Source organism: Lissotriton vulgaris, chromosome 9 (assembly GCF_964263255.1).
Source record: "Lissotriton vulgaris chromosome 9, aLisVul1.2, whole genome shotgun sequence".
In the NCBI taxonomy this organism is placed as follows: Eukaryota; Metazoa; Chordata; class Amphibia; order Caudata; family Salamandridae; genus Lissotriton; species Lissotriton vulgaris.
In genome coordinates, this window is record NC_141697.1 from 360932964 (window position 1) to 360955424 (window position 22461).

Genomic DNA, 22461 nt, shown 5'->3' on the forward strand with positions numbered 1-22461 from the left:
TCATAGCAGTTGCAAAGCTGGATAAGAATAATCCGTAAGCGCGTCAAGTATGAACATACTGAGGTCATGATTTGGTAAATCACTGGCTGTAATAAGTTGCAAAGTCATGATTTTTTTTTTTACTTGTTGTTCCCGTTTTCAGATGTTTTAAATGGCACTATTGAAATATCCAGCTGGTCACATGCTCACTGACCTGTCATTTCACTTGCATGGCTTCCAAAGAATCAATGTGAACACTTTTCTGTCTTTGTGCGTACAATGCCCCACCCTGAGAGCCTCACAGCTCAATGACATTGTCCAGTGGACAGCTCACGTCTTAAAAGTTAGTTGTTGGTATTTGCAGAATTGTTTTAGAATGCTGCTGCCAATTCAAGCAGTACCTCTGGGAGCAGGAAGTATTTCCTGTTTTCACGATGAAAATGGATGCAGAAGCGGTAATTATTGCCCACACTCAAGGGGTAGACATTTAGCAGCAGGGTGGATGCTAATGACCTTTAGCATTCCTCCTAACTAATTGATAATGAGATTAACAAGCTTTAACAAGAGAGAAATAAACAGGTCAAGGCATCATTGTGTCTTTTTAGTAGGCTCAGAAACATGATATGTCCCTTTAGCACATAACAGGAGCACAGAACAGACTACTTGGACACGTCAGCAGGCATGTGGATTTCTTCACATGTAAGTGTCTTTACATGCACCCTTCCGTGGCTCCATAACAAGCCTAGAGGAGAAACAAAATCTAGGGCGAAAATATCAACATCTGCCTCAAATTTCGAACCTGTTTTGGGTAAATCTAATGAAAAGTGTGTTATAGTGCAGCTCTTATGGGGAGGGACCCTCTCACATCTGAAATCAAGACTGCCTGCAAGACATGCACAAATATATGCTCGGTATTTGATGTTCTTATAGTCTAATAATGCTTGATTTTTCCACATGAAATATGAACTGCTGTGGTTTTTATGCATTCTTTATGCTCTTTGATTCACACCAAGTTCCCTTCTTTCAAACTACTTTCGAAAATACTGCGTACAGGCGTGCCCTTGTTTCATTAGGCCTGTCTTCTAACCAGTTATCAGCAGGTCGATGAAAGAGAGTGGCCACAGCACTGACTAATCCATGTTTGTTGGAAAGACGAGGGCAGCGATTTAAAATAGTTTATTTCATTTTATGAGGAATTTGTTACATGCAGAAACATTAGAAAGAACGACATAGCCACTGAGACCTCTAAACGAGTTGGTGTCATCAGAAAAACTATAGGCCAGATGCATCAAAGGGTTTCACCCATTCTGTGTCTATGGCAAAATGTGTTCATGCATATGGCCCTATGCTTCTATCATAGCTGGGGCGGCCTTAGGCATGTGCAAGCTGTGCACCTGCACTGGGCTGCCATGCCAATATATATCCTTAAGATAATAATCCTCTGAGGATGGATACATATTTGCGTGGTGGCCCCTGGCAGAGATTTGGCGGCCTCCGGCTCTGTTCCACTTCCAAACACCCTGACGCCCTCCCACCCTTCACTGGCCTCCGCGCCTGCGTTCCCCCGGGAGCTCCCTACCTACGCGTCCTGCCCAGGGCCGCCATGAGCTTAGAGCAGCCCCTGATAGGCTTTGATTTTACAACCCAGTGCAATCTGGGAGTTGCAGTCCTTGTTCATATCAATTGAACCAATTGGAATTAAAGTTATTATATACAATAATTTTCTGCTGAGCTGCTAAAGAAAAACCTTCAGGTACGAGCTCCAGAATGATTTTAATTAAAAAAAAAACTTGTTGGAATCCAGGTGACAAGCTTCCCAAGTTTGGTTTTATTCTGGTGTTACAGTAAACAAAGTAAAAGCAGACACAACCTTTAGGTGCCATCTGCCTTCACTTTGATCAGTTTCAGGGGGGCATAACTGATCGCATGTGAAAGGTACTGCTCGAACGGGGATGGATCACTGACACAATATCAGTCAGTCAGTCAGTCAGTCATTATCATGGCAAACAATATCGTTGCCAAAAATATTCTGTCAAAGATAATTTTTAGCACAATATCGTGATCCTATACTTACAATGGTAAGTACAAAAATTTTGCAAAAAAAATATATCACTGACACTAAAATCATTACAAAATAGACAAAAATACAGATCTTTAAATAGAGAGATAACAGTAGTATATATTAAATATTTTAATATATAATTTTATTATAGTGTAAATTAATAGATTCCATAATATGTAATACTATATATAAATATTATGATATTATAAATATCTACTTATATAAACATACAAATATATATATATATATATATATATCTGGAGAAACTCGAACCACTTCCTGATACTCCGCAGCAGCAGACAGGCGAGGAAAGAGACACAGACCTCCGAGGTATTTCAGGTGGCCAAAGTGATTTTATTTTCAGTGACCCAACACAACGCGTTTCAAGCCCGTAAGCCCTTGATCACGTGTCACAAGTGAAAACACCATCTACTATATTTAAAGTGAATAGTGCCCCTCCCAGATTTGACATCACAGGTCACATGTGAACAGGCATTAAAAACATACTATAATGTTTCATTTTGTTATTTTAACCTATTGCATGAAGGCATATAAGCACAATTTTGACACACACAAAATTTATATATATACATGTTCCATAAATAGTTTAAAACAACATGTAAAGTGCTGTGTGCCCAAATATTTGTAAAATAATAAATAAAAATCATGTTAAAAACGTCTCATTGGATGAATCCAAAAACTGCCAACATGATGTCCATTATGTTGTTATATATATATAGGAGGAGCGGGACTTACCTGGCATTCCTGGTTTTGAACGCATCAAGTATTGGATGCGTTTTATTGACGATATTTTCTGTGTATGGGAGGGTGATGTTATGAGTGCTCAAACATTTGTAAACACACTCAACACGAATCAGTTCAATTTATTCTTTACATCTAACATCAGTACCACATCGGCTGAGTTTCTTGATGTTTCCATCAATATCAAAGATACTAGGATTGTTACTTCCCTACACAGGAAATCCACTGCTGGCAATAGTATATTACATGCCAGCAGTGGTCATCCCAAACACGTCATCATGAGCATCCCTCTTGGTGAATTGTTGCGCTTAAAGAGAATTTGCAACACTCAGGAGAAGTTTGAGGAGGGGGCTGTTGCGATGTTGGCTAGACTACAGGCTAGAGGATACAGCAAAGCCTGTCTAACCAATGCATTGCAAAAGAGTCAAGAAAGATCTAGAGACTCCTTGTTGGCACCTAAACCCCCTGAGAATGATGCCATGGCAGATACTACCAGGTTAATAACTACTTACAGTAGACAGCACCGCAAGATCAAATCCATAATCAATAAACACTGGGCAGTCTTAAAAACTGATGGTGTCTTACGAAATATGACTCCCGATAGACCCGTGATCACATTCAGGCGTGCATTCAGTATGCGCAGCAAGCTGGTAAAATCTAGCCCTGAATTATCTACAGTCACTCAAGGGTTTGGAGGTAAAGGTTTCCACAAATGTTCCTCGTGTCGAGCATGTAAATTTGGACAGAACATCACCCATTACCGCACTCCGTTTTCTGATACTGAATTTCCTATTCGCGGCAATTACAACTGCTGCACGGAGTTTGCGGTTTACGTCCTAACATGCACCTGCGGTCTATGCTATGTGGGCAGTACCGGCGCCCAGGTGCATGTTAGAATACTGCAGCACCTTCGTGCCATTGTTAATCACGACGGGGCGTATCCGGTGGCACGCCATTTCAACAGCAGGCACAACAGGGATCTGTCGTGTCTTACTTACTATGTCATCGATGCTGTTGCTCCATTGAGGCGTGGCGGCGACCGTGACAAATTATTACGCCGACTGGAAACGCAGTATATTATTAAGCTCAACAGCAAACAACCCAATGGGTTAAACGCGACAGAGGACATGCACAATTTTCTGTAGAAGTGTTGATCTAGCTTACACACTCTGTATTCAGTATACATACAATACACCATGGTTCTATTGTTATGCTACCCAAGCCAAAATGATGAATCACACATGTCTTGAAATATATGAAATTCACATTCAAGCACCTGTTTTATGGATTCTGTAGTCCTATTTCCGATTCTAAGCCATCTGTTCAGGTTTCTGGGCAGTGCAGTCTTTTAAATAATTATTGGAAAAATTTTCTTTAGGTGGTTTAATTGCACTGTAAATTCATTTAAGCACTTTTTTTTATATATATAAGCCTTTTTTTTGTAAATAGTCCTCAATATTTATGTCATATAACATTTTGAAATGTATAAATTTTAAATAAGTATATAGGACTGTAGCTCGAAATCATGGTTTTTACACTGAGGTGCTTTTTGGTGATACATTTTCTTCTTTTCACAAAGTTCTACCAAGCTGTGTAGCAATTTACAACGGTACTGCTATCATTTTTAACATCAATACATTCTTTGCTTTTTGTAAATATTTGGTGAATGGTCCAGTTATGTATTGTTAATTAATTGAGAGTTGAATTATGCATTTAGGCATATTACTTTAGCTATTTTGTGATGTACAGTATTATTATTGCATTTATGCAGTTATGAGACATTCACACTTTAAAGTATTTGTACAGCAATACACATGGATTGTCAGTGATTTCAACAGGATCGATATTAAGCATTTATTGATAAGATGTTTGTTAACTTTGATTTAAGACAAGATCAAAGATATAGCTAATATGTGTACTGTGGCTTTAAATTGCTTAAACCTAGCAGTAGGTTGAACCATGTGACCCACGTGTGGTAGGTGTGGCCCTAGAGGTTGGGTCAGAACTGCATAGATAAAAGAAATCTCCGAACTTAAATGTGGTGTGTGAACAAGAGTACGCTAGTACTCGAAACGTTGCATTTTTGAAAGGCTTTTAAAACAAACAACATCTTGCCCGAATAACGTGGGTTCTGCCCCTTCTTTCGTCGCTGCGTGTGGAGGTTTGAAGATCGTGTATATATATATATATCCAAGCTCCGTACTCTCCCTTTTTCCGTTCAGGAAAATAAAAGCACTCACGAGGGTTCTGTGGCTCAGCAGCGGTTTATTTAGGACAAACGCGTTTCGGATTTACATCCTTCGTCAGTGTCGTGTTATCTAAACAAAACAACAGCGGCCATTTTTTTATCAAACCAGTACATGTCACGTGCACACAGTGGGTAAAAGACGGACTTAGCGTTCCATTGGTTTACATGGGCGCCATCTTGGAACAGTGAATACTGTCTTGCGTCATTCAAGTTTATACAACATACGCTGGTTTACATTACCCCTTTGTAACAAGTATTGCATTTTGTATCAACTTAAACGCGAACAAATCACATATGTTTTTCTTCATATTAATTAATCTTGCCGTGGATCGGCAATGCAGCCTTCTACTGCAAAAGGCTGCTTGTCCCGCTTACCCCCAAACAATCACGCCGTGTATCGGCTCAAGCGACATGAAAAAATGTTAAAAAAGAGAATGCAGACAGTGTTACATAGTACAACACATTATTCTCAAGGATCCCAGTTCATCATTTGTTCAAATGTACAGCCAATTCCTCCCCCCCATTCAATCCTTTAGGAATTTTGGTCCCTAGGTCAATAATGTATCGGGACTCCAGCCTCCTCAGTTTGAGCAAGCGGTCTCCACCTCTAATGTTTGGTGGAAGACAGTCTAAACAATAATATTGCAACAGGTCCCTATTGCTATTATGTTTTACTGAGAAGTGCGGTGCTACTGGATAGCTGAAATCCTTGTTTTTGATAGCACGCATGTGCTCTAGTACCCTCAACTTCACCATGTTAATAGTGCTACCCACGTATTTAAGTCCGCAGGGGCACACAAACAGTAGACAGCAAAGCTAGTTTGGCAGGTCATGAATTTGTTGATCTGTTTATTTTGTTTCATGCCCTCTATATTGTACGATCTATTTCTTTTGCTCGCTATGCATGCCTTACATTTTCCACACGGGAAAAAACCTTTCATTTCTTTGAGGGTATTTTGAGTTTTAGGTATAAGCTTATCTAGATGGCTGGAGACCAGATTATCTCTGAGGGAACGAGCTTTCCTAAAGGTTACCAGGGGATGGCTGGGAATATCTGTAGCTATGACGGCATCCGTTTTTAATATGTGCCAGTTTCTTCTCAGAATATTCCGAATAGCATTGGACTGATTAGAGAAGGTGGTGATCATTCTAAACTTCCCTGTGTTTTTATCAGTTTTTTCTTTTTTCTTCAGCAAATCTTTTCGATCAAGACTTTCAACTCTTCTGGGGGTCTTTTCTAGCAGTGTGGTCTGGTATCCTCTAGCCTGGAAACGTTCTATACTGCCCTTAATTGCTTCATTGAAATCCTGCTCCTCCGAACAGTTTCTCTTTAACCTCAGAAACTCCCCATAGGGGATACTGTCTTTACGTTTTTGAGGGTGTCCACTGTCCGCGTGCAGGATGCTGTTGCCAGCAGTGGGTTTCCTGTACAAGGAAGTATTAATCTTCCCATCTTTGACCGTTAGTCTTAAATCTAGGTAATTAACTGAGGTCGTGCTGATTTCTCCTGAAAATTGAAGATTCACATCATTGTTATTCAGGGTGTTTATGTATTCCTCAGCTTCAGCCATCGTACCATCCCAGATTAAAAACAGATCATCAATGTATCTGTGCCATGCCACAGTTTTGTTGGTCCATTCTGAATTCACCCTGGACCAGGCCACCTGCTCCTCCCACCAGCCTACGAACAAGTTCGCGTAGCTGGGGGCGAAGCAGGTGCCCATCGCGGTCCCCGATGTTTGTCTGAACAGGTCCCCATTAAAGGTGAATATGTTGTTATTCAAACAGAATTCTATTAACTCCAATAACATGGAGTTATGGGTGGCAAATCTCATGGATTTCTTGTCTAGGAAGTATTTTATGGCTGTCAAACTCAGTGTGTGATTGATGCATGTATACAAATTCGTAATGTCGAGTACCACCATACAGTAAGAAGATTGCCATTTGATTTGTTCAATGTGACAAATAAAATCAGTGGTATCACGTACATAAGTCTTTAGTTCTACCACAGCATCAAACAGAAAGTGGTCAAGGAATTTGGAAAGATTTTCCGTGAGGCTACCCAATGAGGACACTATGGGCCTACCCGGTGGCTCCCTTTCATTTTTGTGAATCTTAGGTAGGTGGTAAAAAGTTGGTAACGTAGGCTCAGGGGTACTCAGAAACAAATATTCATCACCATCCAACATCTGTTTGTCATGCCATTTTTTAATTAGGGCATGACATTTTTGGATACTCTCTTGGTAAGTTACTTGTGTGCAGATCTCATAACAGTCTGAGTTCTTTAATTGTCTATATGCCTCTTCTTCGTAGTACTTTCGTGTCAACAGAACTATATTTCCTCCCTTATCTGAGGGTTTGTATATAATGTCTTTATCTTCTTTCAAGGTTTTTAGTCCTTTTCTTTGATCCTTGTTAAGATTTTCGTTTTTGTAGTTCTTTGTCGACTTCGATGTCATCCTTAGCTTAAGCAGGTCCTTTGTGACCGTTTCTGTGAAAGTGTCAATGGCATCGTGTGGCATTATTGGAAAAAATTGAGATGGAGATTTTAATCCGCTAGTGGGTGCATCTTGGTCTGTTCCCACCGCTCTTATTCTCTGGCTCAAAGTTTCCTCAGTGTTTGTTTGGGTTGAATCTTCCTCTTTACGCAAGTTCTCTAGAATTTCCAAAGTTGTTAGATTGTTTATTGATAACAGATCCATATCTTGTTTCTGAGATTTCAAGAGGTTTGCCTCCTTAGTCGTTGGTCTCAATTTGAAAGATTTGTGAAGTTTTAGTCCTCGGGTAAATTTGAACGAGTCTATTTTAGTCTGTGTGAACTCAAAGCTCGCTAGTGGGCAGAAGGTTAGCCCCAACCTCAATACTGATTCCTCAGTTTTCGTCAATACTTTCTTTGTTAGATTGATGATGGTTAAATTATCGCTAGTTTCTACCAGCGATTGCCTCTCCGGCTTCTTGTGACTCTGGTTGTTGGTTGAGGTGCCTTTCCTCGACCTCTTCCTGCCCCCTTGCCTGGTTCTTCTGGTTTTTCTGGGGGTCTGGTCTTCCCTCCTCGGAGCCATGTTTGTTGCATTAACTGAAACTCCTGCTGAAAAGGAGTCTTCTGTGCATCCGTTGAGGGCCCGGGTAACTCATCTCCTGATTGATCTGCATCTGTTACCTCCGATTCAGAGGTTTCCACTCTTGTTGTTCTTCCTTTCATAGCGTTTTTGTTCTTTGCCATATCTTTACGGGGTTGATCATATTTTTTGGAAAATGTGAGAATACGACCCAGAGCGTAGTCTCTCTCGTCACGGTCAAATTTCTCTTCTTTGCGTTGGCGGATTTTCAGTTCATATTTCGCCAATCTGTTTTTCATCCCTTCTCTTAGTTTATCCATGGTTTCAATGTCAGTGTTTTTCTTTAGTTCTTCCTCCAGGAATTCAATCTCCTTTAGAGCTTTCTCACGATCACTCCAGGCAAACTGGACTAAGATTTCCAACATTCCTTTGCAGGACGCCGCTGTGTGAGCTGCCCATGCTTCTAAGAGTTTCGGGTCAGGGTTCTCATATGCTGGGACCGTGTAGATTCTCAACCCCCTAGGAACTCTGGAAACCTCTATGTAGTTTTGTAGGGAGGTGGCCTCCCACCACTTTCGCACCTCACGTTCACACAGTTTCTCCAATTTATTAAATTGTGTCGTCAAATCCTTAGAAACACTGTCCGCAACGTTAGTTTTTGCATTTGTGCGGTCCGGTTTACTTTTTTTCTTGAACATGTTGGCAGCCGCCTCATTTCTTTCATTCACACTATACATGTTTGGTGCGTTTCGAAGTCCGGCACGTTACCTCCGAGCCCGGAGGTCGTAGCCAGGTTTTTAAACGCTGCTGCGAGACTAGAGCCTCTCGACCCACTCTATTTCTGGATTACCAAGGGGTAGTAAACACCGTCGGGCTTACCGTATTGTTCGCGGCTCGCCCTGTTCACGTCGGTGTTCTTTTTCACCGAACAGATCCGGTATTTCCCTGGGTCCAGGTTAGAGCGGTGCCTCCGCTGTTAACATCTTGCTCCTCCGTTCGCCAAGGGCGGGGCACTTCGTGGTCGGGTGCAATTAACGCGGTGGCGTACCGCGATATAAATCCAAGCTCAGTACTCTCCCTTTTTCCGTTCAGGAAAATAAAAGCACTCACGAGGGTTCTGTGGCTCAGCAGCGGTTTATTTAGGACAAACGCGTTTCGGATTTACATCCTTCGTCAGTGTCGTGTTCTCTAAACAAAACAACAGCGGCCATTTTTTTATCAAACCAGTACATGTCACGTGCACACAGTGGGTAAAAGACGGACTTAGCGTTCCATTGGTTTACATGGGCGCCATCTTGGAACAGTGAATACTGTCTTGCGTCATTCAAGTTTATACAACAAAAGCTGGTTTACATTACCCCTTTGTAACAAGTATTGCATTTTGTATCAACTTAAACGCGAACAAATCACATATGTTTTTCTTCATATTAATTAATCTTGCCGTGGATCGGCAATGCAGCCTTCTACTGCAAAAGGCTGCTTGTCCCGCTTACCCCCAAACAATCACGCCGTGTATCGGCTCAAGCGACATGAAAAAATGTTAAAAAAGAGAATTCAGACAGTGTTACATAGTACAACACATTATTCTCAAGGATCACAGTTCATCATTTGTTCAAATGTACAGCCAATTCCTCCCCCCCATTCAATCCTTTAGGAATGAATAAGGTATAACAAATCACTACTTAGATGAAATCGAGGTCGACATGTTTCTGCAGGATAATTGGGTCACAAGATCCCTATCTGCTTCTTCAGGACCTTAACATGTCATGTGACAGCCTAGACGGATGTCAGGAGTACCGACGGACAGAGCGGTGCTCCATTTGTACCTGAGCTGTAGCCGGGTGAGGTGGAGAGTTTAGTCCCCAGAAAGTGGGTGATATGTTTTAATCATTATACTTTCACTTATTAGCAGTAGCAATTCATGTTAAGGTCCTGAAGAAGCAGATAGGGATCTTGTGACCCAATTATCCTGCAGAAACATGTCGACCTCGATTTCATCTAAGTAGTGATTTGTTATACTACTTTGCACTGTTTTTTAACCTTGGGTGTGGGTAGGATCCTATTAAAATACTTTTTCCACTCCTGCAACCCAATATTAATCTAGTCACTCATTAGTTGCACATAGCACTTTCTTTATTTTGCACTGCATTTATCTTTACCCCCTGATACCACATTTTATCAACAACATCCCTACATCTTTCAACACGATTAGGCTACAATCTACCTAATCCACAGTGGATATGCTTCCACTTCCTTCGGGTGAAGGATCCCAAATGATGTAGGGCGGTACAGGCCGGGTATCTGATGGGAACACAATTTTTTCACCTGTACACTTCGGATTCATAGATTGTATCCAAACACACACACACACGGTTTACAGATAGCTTTTCTTGACCCATTGTTATTATTTGTTTTTCTATGAAGAAAACAAGACACCCAGAGCTCCAATTTCGAAGATTTATTTGGCAGATGAAAAAATCTCCACAACGCATTTCGCCATTACGGCTTGGTCATGCTCATCTCGTGGTATTGGTTGCCATTTTTAAACACAACACCCTAGTGCACTTAGTTTCTATCACGATAATGGTGGCGGCCATCTTATAACATGGTAATTCATATGACAATTCATAAACTTAGATGACTTTGTGCCATTATACACCAAATTGTATCAAATGGTTAAGAAGACATGTATGTCTAGTAATCTTACATTCATCAAAAATAAATCACCATCATGTCGTTCATTTTGTGAATTATCCACAATTACACGGTGTGATGTCAAATGTTAAAACATAATTAATTGTAAATATCATTAGGCTCACACCATTATCGTGATAGAAACTAAGTGCACTAGGGTGTTGTGTTTAAAAATGGCAACCAATACCACGAGATGAGTGTGACCAAGCCGTAATGGCGAAACGCGTCGGGGAGATTTTTTCATCCGCCAAATAAATCTTCGAAATTGGAGCTCTGGGTGTCTTGTTTTCTTCATAACCTTGAAGTTTTGTGGAGCGAATATATATATATATATATATATATATATATATATATATATATATATATATATATATATATATATATATATATATGTTCCAACAAATTGCCCCAAGCATTTTAAAAGGTCACTTGGCAGCGCCCCATACCAGCAGGTATTGTCAAGCCTCACGCAGCCTGCCTCTCAGCAGCCATTCGTTCTCCTCATGCAGCCGGCGCATTTTGAGGCTTCTTCATGGGCTTCGAAGAAACAGAGATCAGGTTTTAACTTTAGCAGGTGTGTTTTTATTTGACAGTGTCCTCAGTGGGTTGGGCTTAGTGCCTTCGCCATTTCCTGTGCATTATGGGACTCGCAGTCCTCTGAAATGAATACAATTAAAATACTTTAGTAGGTTGATGTCTTCTCATTTGTAAAAGCAATTTATAATCCTTGGTAGGTAGGCAGGTTTTAAGGCAGGCTTATTGTGTAAGGGGTGCTGCGCCTCATAGAAAGAAACAGTTACTTTCTGTGGCCTTTCCTTGGTACCAGAAATGGTGCTCCTTAACCGTGGCGGGCCGCCATGTTCTGTTATGTTCCAACAATTTGCCCCAAGCATTTTAAAGGGTCACTCGGCAGCGCCCCATACCAGCAGGTATTGTCAAGCCTCACGCAGCCTGCCTCTCAGCAGCCACTCGTTCTCCTCATGCAGCCGACGCGTTTCGAGGCTAATATGCCTCTTCTTCATGGGCTTTGAAGAAACAGACATCAGGTTTTCACTTCAGCCAGGTGTGTTTTTATTTGACAGTGTCCTCAGTGGGTTGAGCTTAGTGCCTTCATCATTTCCTGTGCATTATGGGACTCGCAGTCCTCTGAAATGAATACAATTAAAATACTTTAGTAGATTGACGTCTTCTCATTTGTAAAAGCAATTTATAATCCTTGGTAGGTAGGCAGGTTTTAAGGCAGGCTTATTGTGCAAGGGGCGCTGAGGCAATTTGTTGGAACATAACAGAACGTGGTGGCCCGCCAGGGTAAAGGAGCACCATTTCCTGTACCAAGGAAAGGCCGCGGAAAGTAACTGTTTCTTTCTATGAGGCGCAGCGCCCCTTGCACAATAAGCCGGCCTTAAGTTTCTTTTGATCGCTTTTCTGCAGTTGATCTTTAAACTTTTGAGCTCTGGGGTATACCATGGTGATGATGTCTTAACTCTTTTAACCGTCACTAATTTCTTTGGTGCAACCCGACCGGCCACTGAAAGTAACCAATCGTTAAACTGCAGGACTGCCTTGTTGTTGTCAATTTCTGAAATAGCGGAGAAAAGATCAAGTGCTGACTCAAGTCGCCGTCCTTGAGTTTGTCCCACCACCTAGTAAGTACCTTGGATGATTTGGCCTGTACTTTGGAATGTATCTGAGTGGCTTTAAGGTTAAAATGTATGGCCTTGTGGTCTGTCCATGGAAGAGCTAACAGGCTGGTTAGAGTGATATCAGGATTGCTTTTGAAAATCCCATCTAACGTATGTCCTTTCTGATGGGTGGGTTCGGTTACAAGTTGGTTAAGGCTAAAAGCTTCAAGGTTGTGTAGCAACCTTGAGGTGTCTGTGTTTTTTTTGGATTCTAGGTGGTAATTAAAGTCCCCAAGTATTGTGAGGGGGTGAGAGTCAGTATATGATTCTAAAAGCATCAGGAGGGCTTGGGAAAAAGCTGCTTTGGTACCAGGTGGATGATAAATCAGTTTCCCCTGAAAAGTCTGAATGTTATTTAACTTTATGCAGAAGTGCAATGCTTCTGCAGGCAGGGCAGAGATCGCCTCCGCCTGTACTTTGAAATGATAGCGATAGATAATTGCTATACCCCCCTCTTTACCAGTCGCTCTATCCTGTGAAAAAAAGGCATACCCTGCTGGTACAGCGATATTCCAGTCTGGCGCTGATGTGGTATCTGTCCAGGTTTCGGTTACTAAGATTAAGTCTGATGAGGAGAGTTGGATTAAATCTTCCAGCACATGTCTGTGCTTGACAACCGAGTGGGCATTGAGCAGCAGGCATTTGGCATACTCCATAAATGCTACTTTCTGTTCCCTGTTTGTCCTGTCACTGTCCTTGTCTCTACTTTCATTTTTACTGTTTCTATTAATAACAGACTCCTTTACATCCCGTCCTTTCCCTAGGTTGTATCTAGACGTAGGGGCCGAGAGAGATTTAAGGTTAGTTCTAAAGGAGCAATTTAGATATCGAGCTTATGTCCCAGCATTTTGAGGGAGCATGTTATGAGGGACACACATGTTTCCTCGTAAATCAAGCAGTGTTTCCCTACTGTATATATGGGGTCTGATTTGGCCAGGGGTTCTGGCGCTGGTCGCGCTCTGGGCGCAGACAGGTGCAGACGGGCTTGCCTTTGGCGGGCCAGCGTGTAAGATACAGTGGTGGTAGGCAGGAAGACTAGAGCGTCAACCCCAGTGCAGTGCAGTCCCGTCTAACTTCTGGGTACCACCGAGACCAAACGCTGAGCTGCTGGCAATTAATGAGAAGAGTTCAAGCTAAAGGTAAAGTGTGCAATTTAACAAACAGTGCAGATAGCCAGCGTTTAAAAACACAGCCAGGTAAGCGTGATACAGTTAAAACAATTTGATTGAAGGAGGATTAGGTAATTCAGTAATTCAGGCAATTTCAGTGCAGCATTAATAATGACAATCATTGCTAGATTACCTTGTGAGGCCCTCACAGATTTAGTTGCCTGCCTGGCTCTTGTAATAAAATTTGCATAAATATATTTATTCAAAAACATACATAAATCCATATACTAGCATAGGGGTTTTGCATCAGCCCTTTTCGGCCATTAGTCTGTTTCAGAGTCATTCACATTTTGCGTCCACTCATGATAGCACACAGCAAGGGGTAAAGGGGCAGCCAACTTCAGTCTTTGGCTCAATAGCCCTGTGAGTGACTGCATTTTGCCTGATCACATATGCATGTCTGCCTGAAAATTATTGCACTTCGGTATGAGGGCTGGTGAGACAGTGCTTTAGTTTTTCATTTTTGCTTTTATAGGCTTCTTTTGATTCCTTCTCTCTTTCTATTATTAATTTGCTTGTATTTTAAGAGGGTCCTTTAAAAAAAAAAGATACTCTGTGTACAATATCTTTGCAAGATAGCCACTGTGAAGATTAACTTCATTTTTTATTGTAAGCGTATGCCTGTTGCATTTAGGAGGGGGTGTTGTTTTTCTTTTCTATTTTCCTCTATAAATTTGTTTTGCGCATATTTGTTAAGTTTGAGAATGTTTTATTGTGGATAAGTAAGTGTATAAATGCAAAAATGAGTCAAAGGGTGAATGAAAGGATGCATGAATGCAAGGATAGGTGACAGAGAGCACGCATGATGATGAGTACCTAAACTCATCAGCGAATACTGAGGCACTTTCAATTATAAGCCAGACTGTTGACATTGCCAGTGCTTGTTCCATTTGAAAGAAGTCTAGGCTTCAATTAAAAGCACATATACCATAGTGACACTGTACACCAGTAACAACTAAGTCAAAATGTCACACTTTGGGGGTCAGTGAGAGTTAGGTAAAGTGAGTGAGCTGACATAACTTGGTGGGTCAGCAGGCCCACTAAACTTGTAGTTTTGCCAGCTGCGGCCCGTGCGGGTAAGAGCGGTGAGGACAGGTGAGGTGGGGGGGTGGAATTTTGACACACCACAATGAGGGAAAATGAAATATTTATTTAATTTTCCCTCGTGGTCATCTGTCGAATACCCCTGCCCAGCACAGACCCACCGCTTTTACCTGCAAGGCCGCTCCTGATTTTGCCACCACATTTAGAAGTGGGGCCTGCAGGGATTACATCTGCAGAACCCGAGCTGGGTCTGCCAGTGAAAGCCCTTCATGGGGCAGCCCATCCAGTACCAGACTGCCAGGTCCTAATGAAGTTTATTGAGGATACTGCTCGCACCATGATATATCCCCCAGCACATGGATCTGTGTGCGCTTCCTAGTTTTGTACACCATGTAATGCGCATGTTCCGCTGCGATAACCTTTGTTGGGCTGGTGAGAATTCCCCCAATTTGCTGGTTGTCCCTTTTATAGTATAGTACCAAAGTGTGGGTCTAAGGTCCGTATACATGGACCCATGTTTATGATATTACCATCTGTGTGGCAGGACATAAGTCTTAGTTGCGGTTACTGAAATATTTTAGCTGCACAAATATATTCCAATACAAAAAGAGATGACTGTCCACTGTTCTGCTATCTTGGTCTTGGCTTTACAGAGCTGTTCTCCTTTAATGAAGGTACAGTTTCACTCAAACAATGGAATGTGCCCAACTCTCCATCTGTCTACATATCAACACCACTAGACCAAGACCCCAAAAAACCTCTACTCCCTGAAAGAAAGCTAAGCAGCTGCCAGGTGAAACCAAGAGTCCCGGGGATTTGGCTGCAGACAACAGATCTGACAACAGGTCGATATTAAGAGAAAGGGAAGCTGAAACATGTGGCTCTAACCCCAGTGTTTGTGTCATGTCAAAACTGTCCGCTCCCATCAACGAGCGTTCGAAGCAGCATGAAACACATGTGCTGCCTTGGGCCGGGTTCACGTTTCTGGAGCACAGCTAATCCGTTTGTTTTCATTTCGTCCTACTATAAACATTCCTTCATCTCGTATTGTAAGTACTATTGCAGTAACACAGTAGAAGACAGAGGTCACGTCACAACAACATGGCGCCTTTTCTTCAGTCTGGCTGCTCTGTGATGTAAAACACAGTAGTGTTAAATATAAGGGAGAATTCTTGGTTCTTCATGGACGGCTGTAGGCAGACCGCTTAAAACTGAGCCGGGAGTAATACTTTCCACAGATGTCTGAATTTATTTTTAAGGCAATATCCTATTTTTTTCCAGGGAATTAATCTAGGTTTTGTGTATAACATATGTGTGCTTCCTGCTTCTGTTGTGTATGACTCACCGGTGTGCGGTTACTTACTTGCAGTGAGCACATACGCGGGATTTGCAAAGATAGCTAAAACACTCGGAGTCAACGCGCCAGCCTATTTTTTATTCAGATTCAGTGGCTTGGCGGAAATTAATTTTCTCCAGATGATGGTGCACTGCATTACACGGTATGGAGACGCGTTCCTTTAATTAGGCCAATAAGTTAATCGTCAGCTTTCAACAGTGTGAAAAAGATATGTACACTTTAGGAATGAAAAGATATCAATATATTTGATTAAACATCATCATTATCGTTGCCTGTCTTTAAAATTCCGTTTGTCGTGCTGTTCTACCAAAACAAGAAGTGTATTTTTGAATTATTATTGTTGTTTTTCTTAAATTAAGGTATAAAGGAAAAAAGGGACATTTTCTAAACTGTGTTTTTAAAATATTATTCAAAGCTCCATTTGCTTGATCACAGTTCCTCTTGTGATGTCCTAAAAATAGAAGACAACAGTCCAAGCAACTCAAACAGTGATTTCTTAAAATCGAAAACAGCTACCGGTTACCTGGGTGAAGGAGCAATTTTAGTAGATTGATGGTAATAGGAGATCCCTTCCTCATACAATTCAGCCAGATGGTGTCAGTCTACCACCTATGGCATCCATACTATTTCCACCAGTGCATTCTTATCCAGATTTAGCTCTTCTTCCAGAAATGAGAGGCTTTTCCATTAGCAGCCAAATCTAACTCAGTCCCCTCGTTTTTAATATCTCTAGGATAATAATGATTGTTCATGGAATTGTCATTCTCTAAATATTTTTTTGGGGGGTGGTGGTTGTTGAAAAACCACCTTCCAACTGACAATATAGAACCTAAGGCTAGATGAAAAGGGGCTCTCAGTGTGGGGCAAATTCTCTGCTAGAAGGATACAGTAACTTGCCAGCAAGATTGGAGAACTACCTGGAGCACAACAGATAATACATGAACCGCATCAACAGTCTGGCATGTCTTGAAATGAGCTAATACTCAATAGAATTTGTTCATTCTCTATAATTGTCAATGGAGTCATGTTAGACTTTTTAACGCCTGTTTGAATGATAACCCAATATGTTGGCAATGCCAGGCTGATACTGGTTCATTGAAACACTTATTATACGAATGTCCTTTCATCTTTTCATTCTAGAAAGAAGTTTGCGATATCATCAGAAAAATTGGCAACATTTCTGTTAATATTTCATATTCTTCTATTATATGTAAATCATTTGCAATATCCTCAGATTTATCTAAAATTCATCAAACCCTTCTAAAATGTAATTTAATTGACAATTACATCTATAACGTCATGCTGGGAATATGCTAAATTGTTATCAGTACACACATGGTGGGTATAGTTTAAATTCACAAGAAAAGTAGGTCGTCTATCTCACTATATCCTATAAATATCATATATAAACATGAACGGTTGGAGAACCATTAGAGAGTTGTGTTTTCTTTTCTTTATAATATGATTTAATCACAAGACGATACCCTTATGCAGGTACATTGATTTTTTTTATTTAGACAGTAGCTTACTATTTATAATAATTTAATTATAATTTATGTTTTTCAAACATGATTGTATTCTTACGTGATCATTTCTCTCATACTATTCTATGTACTTCATAATGTGAGGGACTCAGCACTATTTTCTTTGGCAAAGTTTATTGTTTTGCATAAATTAATATCATATTTTGAACAGAAATGAGGTAATACTCTCAAATAAGCAGGTTGAGATTCAGGGTCGGACTGGCCACTCCACCCCTCGGCCATTTCCCTGGTAGCCTGCATTTTAGTGGGTTCCTATCAGAGCAGGATGGGATGCCACGACCCAACCATGCCCAACTAGCTCCATATCACTCAGTGCTTAATTTGCAAAAAAATTAAGTGGAAGGGCCCTTCTCGAAAGGCCACTGTGGTATGCCCCACACATTGCCTTAGCCAGCGCTGCCAATGACAGTACCAACATAACACCTAACCATTGCACTCCTACAAGTGTGGCAATTCAGACTATTTAAGGCCACACAAGCTACAATAAAGGTGTGAGAGACTGTTATTATTTATTTATTTTCAATGCAAATTGACATAGTAAACGTATTGTCCTCATCTCAAAATTTAACAAACGGCTGTCACCATAGCCAATGCTGAGAAGCACTGGAAAACACCGGATCAAATCAAGCACTGATTTTACTTGCTTCCTACTGCAATATAAAGCTGGTACAACCACACTTGCCTAGGTTAATTTTGGTTTGGTAGGATAAAATAAAAGTAAACAAGGTACGCTGAAAAGGAAGACAAAGTTATACCATGTCTTAAATATAGAACATATTTAAAATGGCAATGCCCCTTCTTGGTTTAGGCAATGCAGCACTGAGAGTACAGTGATAGATGAAGTTCTTCCCATGTGTCTTCCTCAAGGTCATCATGATGGGATGTGGTGGTGATTTGAAACAAGGGAGAACAATCTGATATGGATCAACAGTTGTCTCAATTCTGTGCATTTTGCACCATTTCCATTCTGGAAATGGTGCAACATGCTCTTGGGCAACTGTGCAGTTTTAGCTATTGATAACATGTTGACTTCATTGTCTCTATTGTATGACAAAAATTGCAATACTATCTAAATGTTATATTTTATTGTTATTTATTTTATTTTAAAGGTTTTATATAGCACTAGCTGGACCCTGAGGTATAAGAGCGCTTTACAAACTCAAGCGTAAGGTAGTTATCAAAGATGCAAGAATTACATAAAATATAAAACAGGGAAATAATATTACAGAGGAGCAAGCGATAAAGTAGAAATTGAAACAAATGTAAAGTAATTAAGGATGAGAATAAATGAAATGTGGTCCATTAAAAAAGATTGGGGGCAAGGGGGAGGGTGGATGGGACCTCAAAAACAAAAAGGGTGAACACAGAGAATGAACATATGCAACAGAGCAACAGAGGTATGAACTGAATACGTGAGCCTAGTAGAACTAAATTCAGTTTGATTCAAGATCTCCAGTATTTGTTGGGGAGATGGCATTTCAGGCCTTTTTTCAAACCAGGGAAGGAGGGGTTGCAGCGAAGGTCCCTAGGGAGGGAGCTCCAAATGCTGGGAGCGTTACCAGAACAGGAGCGGGTTTGGGTAATTTTCCTTTTTAATTTTGGTGGCACGAGAACAAGAGCTGAGGAGCTTCTCAAAGGTCTGGACATTCCAGCGTTAGTGAGTTTATTGTTTAAGTAGTCGTGGGAATGAGAATGAAGTGCTTTGTGGGTGATGCAGGCAATCTTGTAGATGCACCTTCCTTCAACGGGAAGCCAGTTTAACTACTTGAGGGCCGGCGTGATGTGATCATATTGCTTGAGGTCTGTAATAAGTTGAGCCGCCATAATAAGAACTGATTTGAGGGGGTGAGGTGAGTTTTTGGGGTCCCAGTGAAGATAGCATTACCGTTGTCAACTTTAGAGAGGACTAGAGATTGCACGACCTCTTTGAAATCATTCGATGGAATGAAAGGTTTAATTTTTTTGAGGTGTTTAAGTGTGAAAAACGCTCCTTTGGCTGAGGTATTGATATGATCCTTGAGTGACAAATTTTTAGTATTGAATCTTGCTCAAAGTAGTGTTGAGATGTAGGATGTCTGTGTGTGATTTGATATGATAGTAGAGTTTTGTGTCATCTGCATAGAGGTGCTATTTGATTTCTGCTTATTTCAGGATGATCATAAGGGGTTCCATAAAGAGGTTGAAAAGGGAGGGAGAGAGTATTGAGCCCCGGGAGACACCAAGAGAGACAGGTGTGGGTTTTGAGAGGCAATAATTGATTTTGATTTGTTGTGTTCGATGTTGGAGGTAAGAAGAGAACCATTTTAAAATGGTGCCATTGAAACCGGAGCTTGACTTCAGCGATTCCAATAAAAATGCGTGTTTGGCTGTATCGAAAGCCGCTGAGAGGTCCAGTAGAATGAGAAAGTAGGAATCTCCATTCTCTAAGGCTGGAAGAATATCATCTATAAAGTTGAGCATGGCTGTTTCTGTTCTACAGCCTTTCCTGAAACCTGATTGGAAAGAGTCAAGTAGGTTGTATTCGTTTATGAGCCTGTCAAGTTGTTGTAAGAAGCATTTTTCCAGGGTTTTTGCTAAGAACGGGAGGTTAGAGATATGTCGGAGATTGTTGAGATCATTAGGGTTGGCCTTCGGGTTTTTGAGAATAGGTGTGATTTGACCAAGTTGGAGGGAATCCGGTACACATCCAGTGGCGAGGAAGGTGTTAATTTTTCTGTAAATGTGCATCTTATAGGCTAGCCTAGCAGCTCTGAGGCGAGATAGCTGTATTGAAGAGGAGTTTTGTCTCCATGTCCTTCTTGCTAGTCTGAGGGGTTTTCTTTCACTGTTGGGATCAGAGTTAAACCATGATTTCAATTGAGTTGATCTTTGTTGTTTGAGTTTGAATGGTGCCACTTGGTCGAGAACTTCTGTTACCTCCTTGTTGAAGTGTTCAGTGAGCTCATTTGCATTTTGAGAGTGCGGGAGCCATTGAAGTTGCTCACTAATCTTTGATTCAAGTTCTGTGGAATGGACATGCTTGAGGTTTCTGGTCCACAGCTTGGGGTTTTAGCTGAGTCTGCGTGAGGTTTTGTTATATTCTTGATGTTGAAGAGTAGGAGATGGTGGTCAGACCAGTCAATGGGGATGAAGTCATTTACGGAGATCAGTTCATCTCTTGTGGCAATTGCTTCTAGGGTAGCACCTTTGATGTGGGTTGGTTTATTGCAGAGTTGTTTCAGGTCATTAATCTTGTTTGTGAGCAACTGACTGAGGAGTCTTCTGTGTTGTTCAAGTGAATGTCAAAATCTCCCAAGAACACGTCCTTCGAGCCAGAAAGGGAGAACTGAGTAAGTAATTCAGCAAACTCTTCTGTGAAGAGTGGGCGATCCCCAGGTGGGTGATAGATAGTGTGAAGTTTGATGGGGGAGAGCCTTTGGTGTGAAGTTTCAGCGCAGAGTTATTCAAAGGCTGCGCATATTCAGAATATGTGTGAATATTCACAATTTTTGTAACATTAAAATCAATAAAATTATTTGAAAAAACATGTTTTCAAGCAATGAGTCTGAAAATGAGCAGACAACAAAATACCTACCAGTTTCATGATTAAAAGACACTGGGCAGGGGGCGTGGCCAGCAGCATGGCCGGCTAGGACGTGCCTCGCCGGAGCTCCGGCCGGGCTGCTCAATAATCCGACGATAATCGACACCCCGGAGAGCACACCCTTCAACATGCGGTGTGTGACTGCTGCAGGCATCTAGTGAGCACACTGAGGGGACAACATCCGAGCGGGACTGCCTGGAACTTGGTAGACCGGCGGCTGAGCCGGGAGCGATCGTCGAGAGCAAAATGGCGGCAGTGGGTTAAGCGGCTGCGGAGACGGAGCAGAGCGAGCCAGTGTCCCTGACGGAACAACGAGGCAAGGTCGGAGCCACAACACCACCCGGGCCTGGCCTGAGCCCCGGTAGAACAGCGACAGTGGTGCCAGGTCCGGAGCAGGAGGTACCTTTTGAGGTCTGGCCGCCATTACCAAGATGGCGGCCGGCTGATTGTTGGCCCGGTACCCGGGAAGCAGAGGCGAAGAGAGGCCGTACCCCACACTGCACAGCGGAGGGAAGCGGCGGCGGACGAGAGCGGTGCGCTAGAGGGGCTGCCCCTGTGGAAGGAAAGTGGCGGGAGAGCACCGGTGACGGAAGCGTCAGTGTGCACCCACGGAGGCGGAGCTGGTGTGGCGACGGCGGAGGAGGTGAGCCCGAAGGGAAACGCACCAGCGGCGGGGGCGGCCTGGGGAGGAACCTCGTCGTGACAGTCCGTTTCGCCCACAGCCACCCCCGCGCCCGCTTCCGCACCCCATCCCACCGACCGCATCACCCGCCCCCCGCCCACCCCGGCACGAAACGGAGCACCGCACGGGAGCGAGTGAGGTGCCGGTAGCGGGGGGCAACGACAAACGGAGTCGCCCCCGCTGGGCGGCCCGGTGTGCTAAGGACTGAGCGGTCAGGGGGTGCGAGGAGAGGCGGGGGCCAGGCCACCATATACAGGACTGCTGATGAGAAGGCGTTGCGCCCGACCACACAGGGGCAAAGGATCCTAAAGGCACGGTGGGGTAAACAAGACCTGAGAGTGAAGGCTGTGTCCCCTCTGCAACTATAAGGTCGGGGTGGACAAAGTGGAAGTGACGGCGGTGCCCGGGAGATGGCCGGAGGGGCACACGACAACTGGCGGAGGACGACGACGCCTTCTTCGCCCGCCCTTGCACCGGCAGCCCCCCCCTGCTGGCTGAGCAATAGGGACAGTGAGCCGCCAACCTCGGGGACGCTCCTGGGCGCGGAGCGAGGGGCAGATCTTGGCGCGCCTGGGTGCCTGGCACTGGGAGAGAAG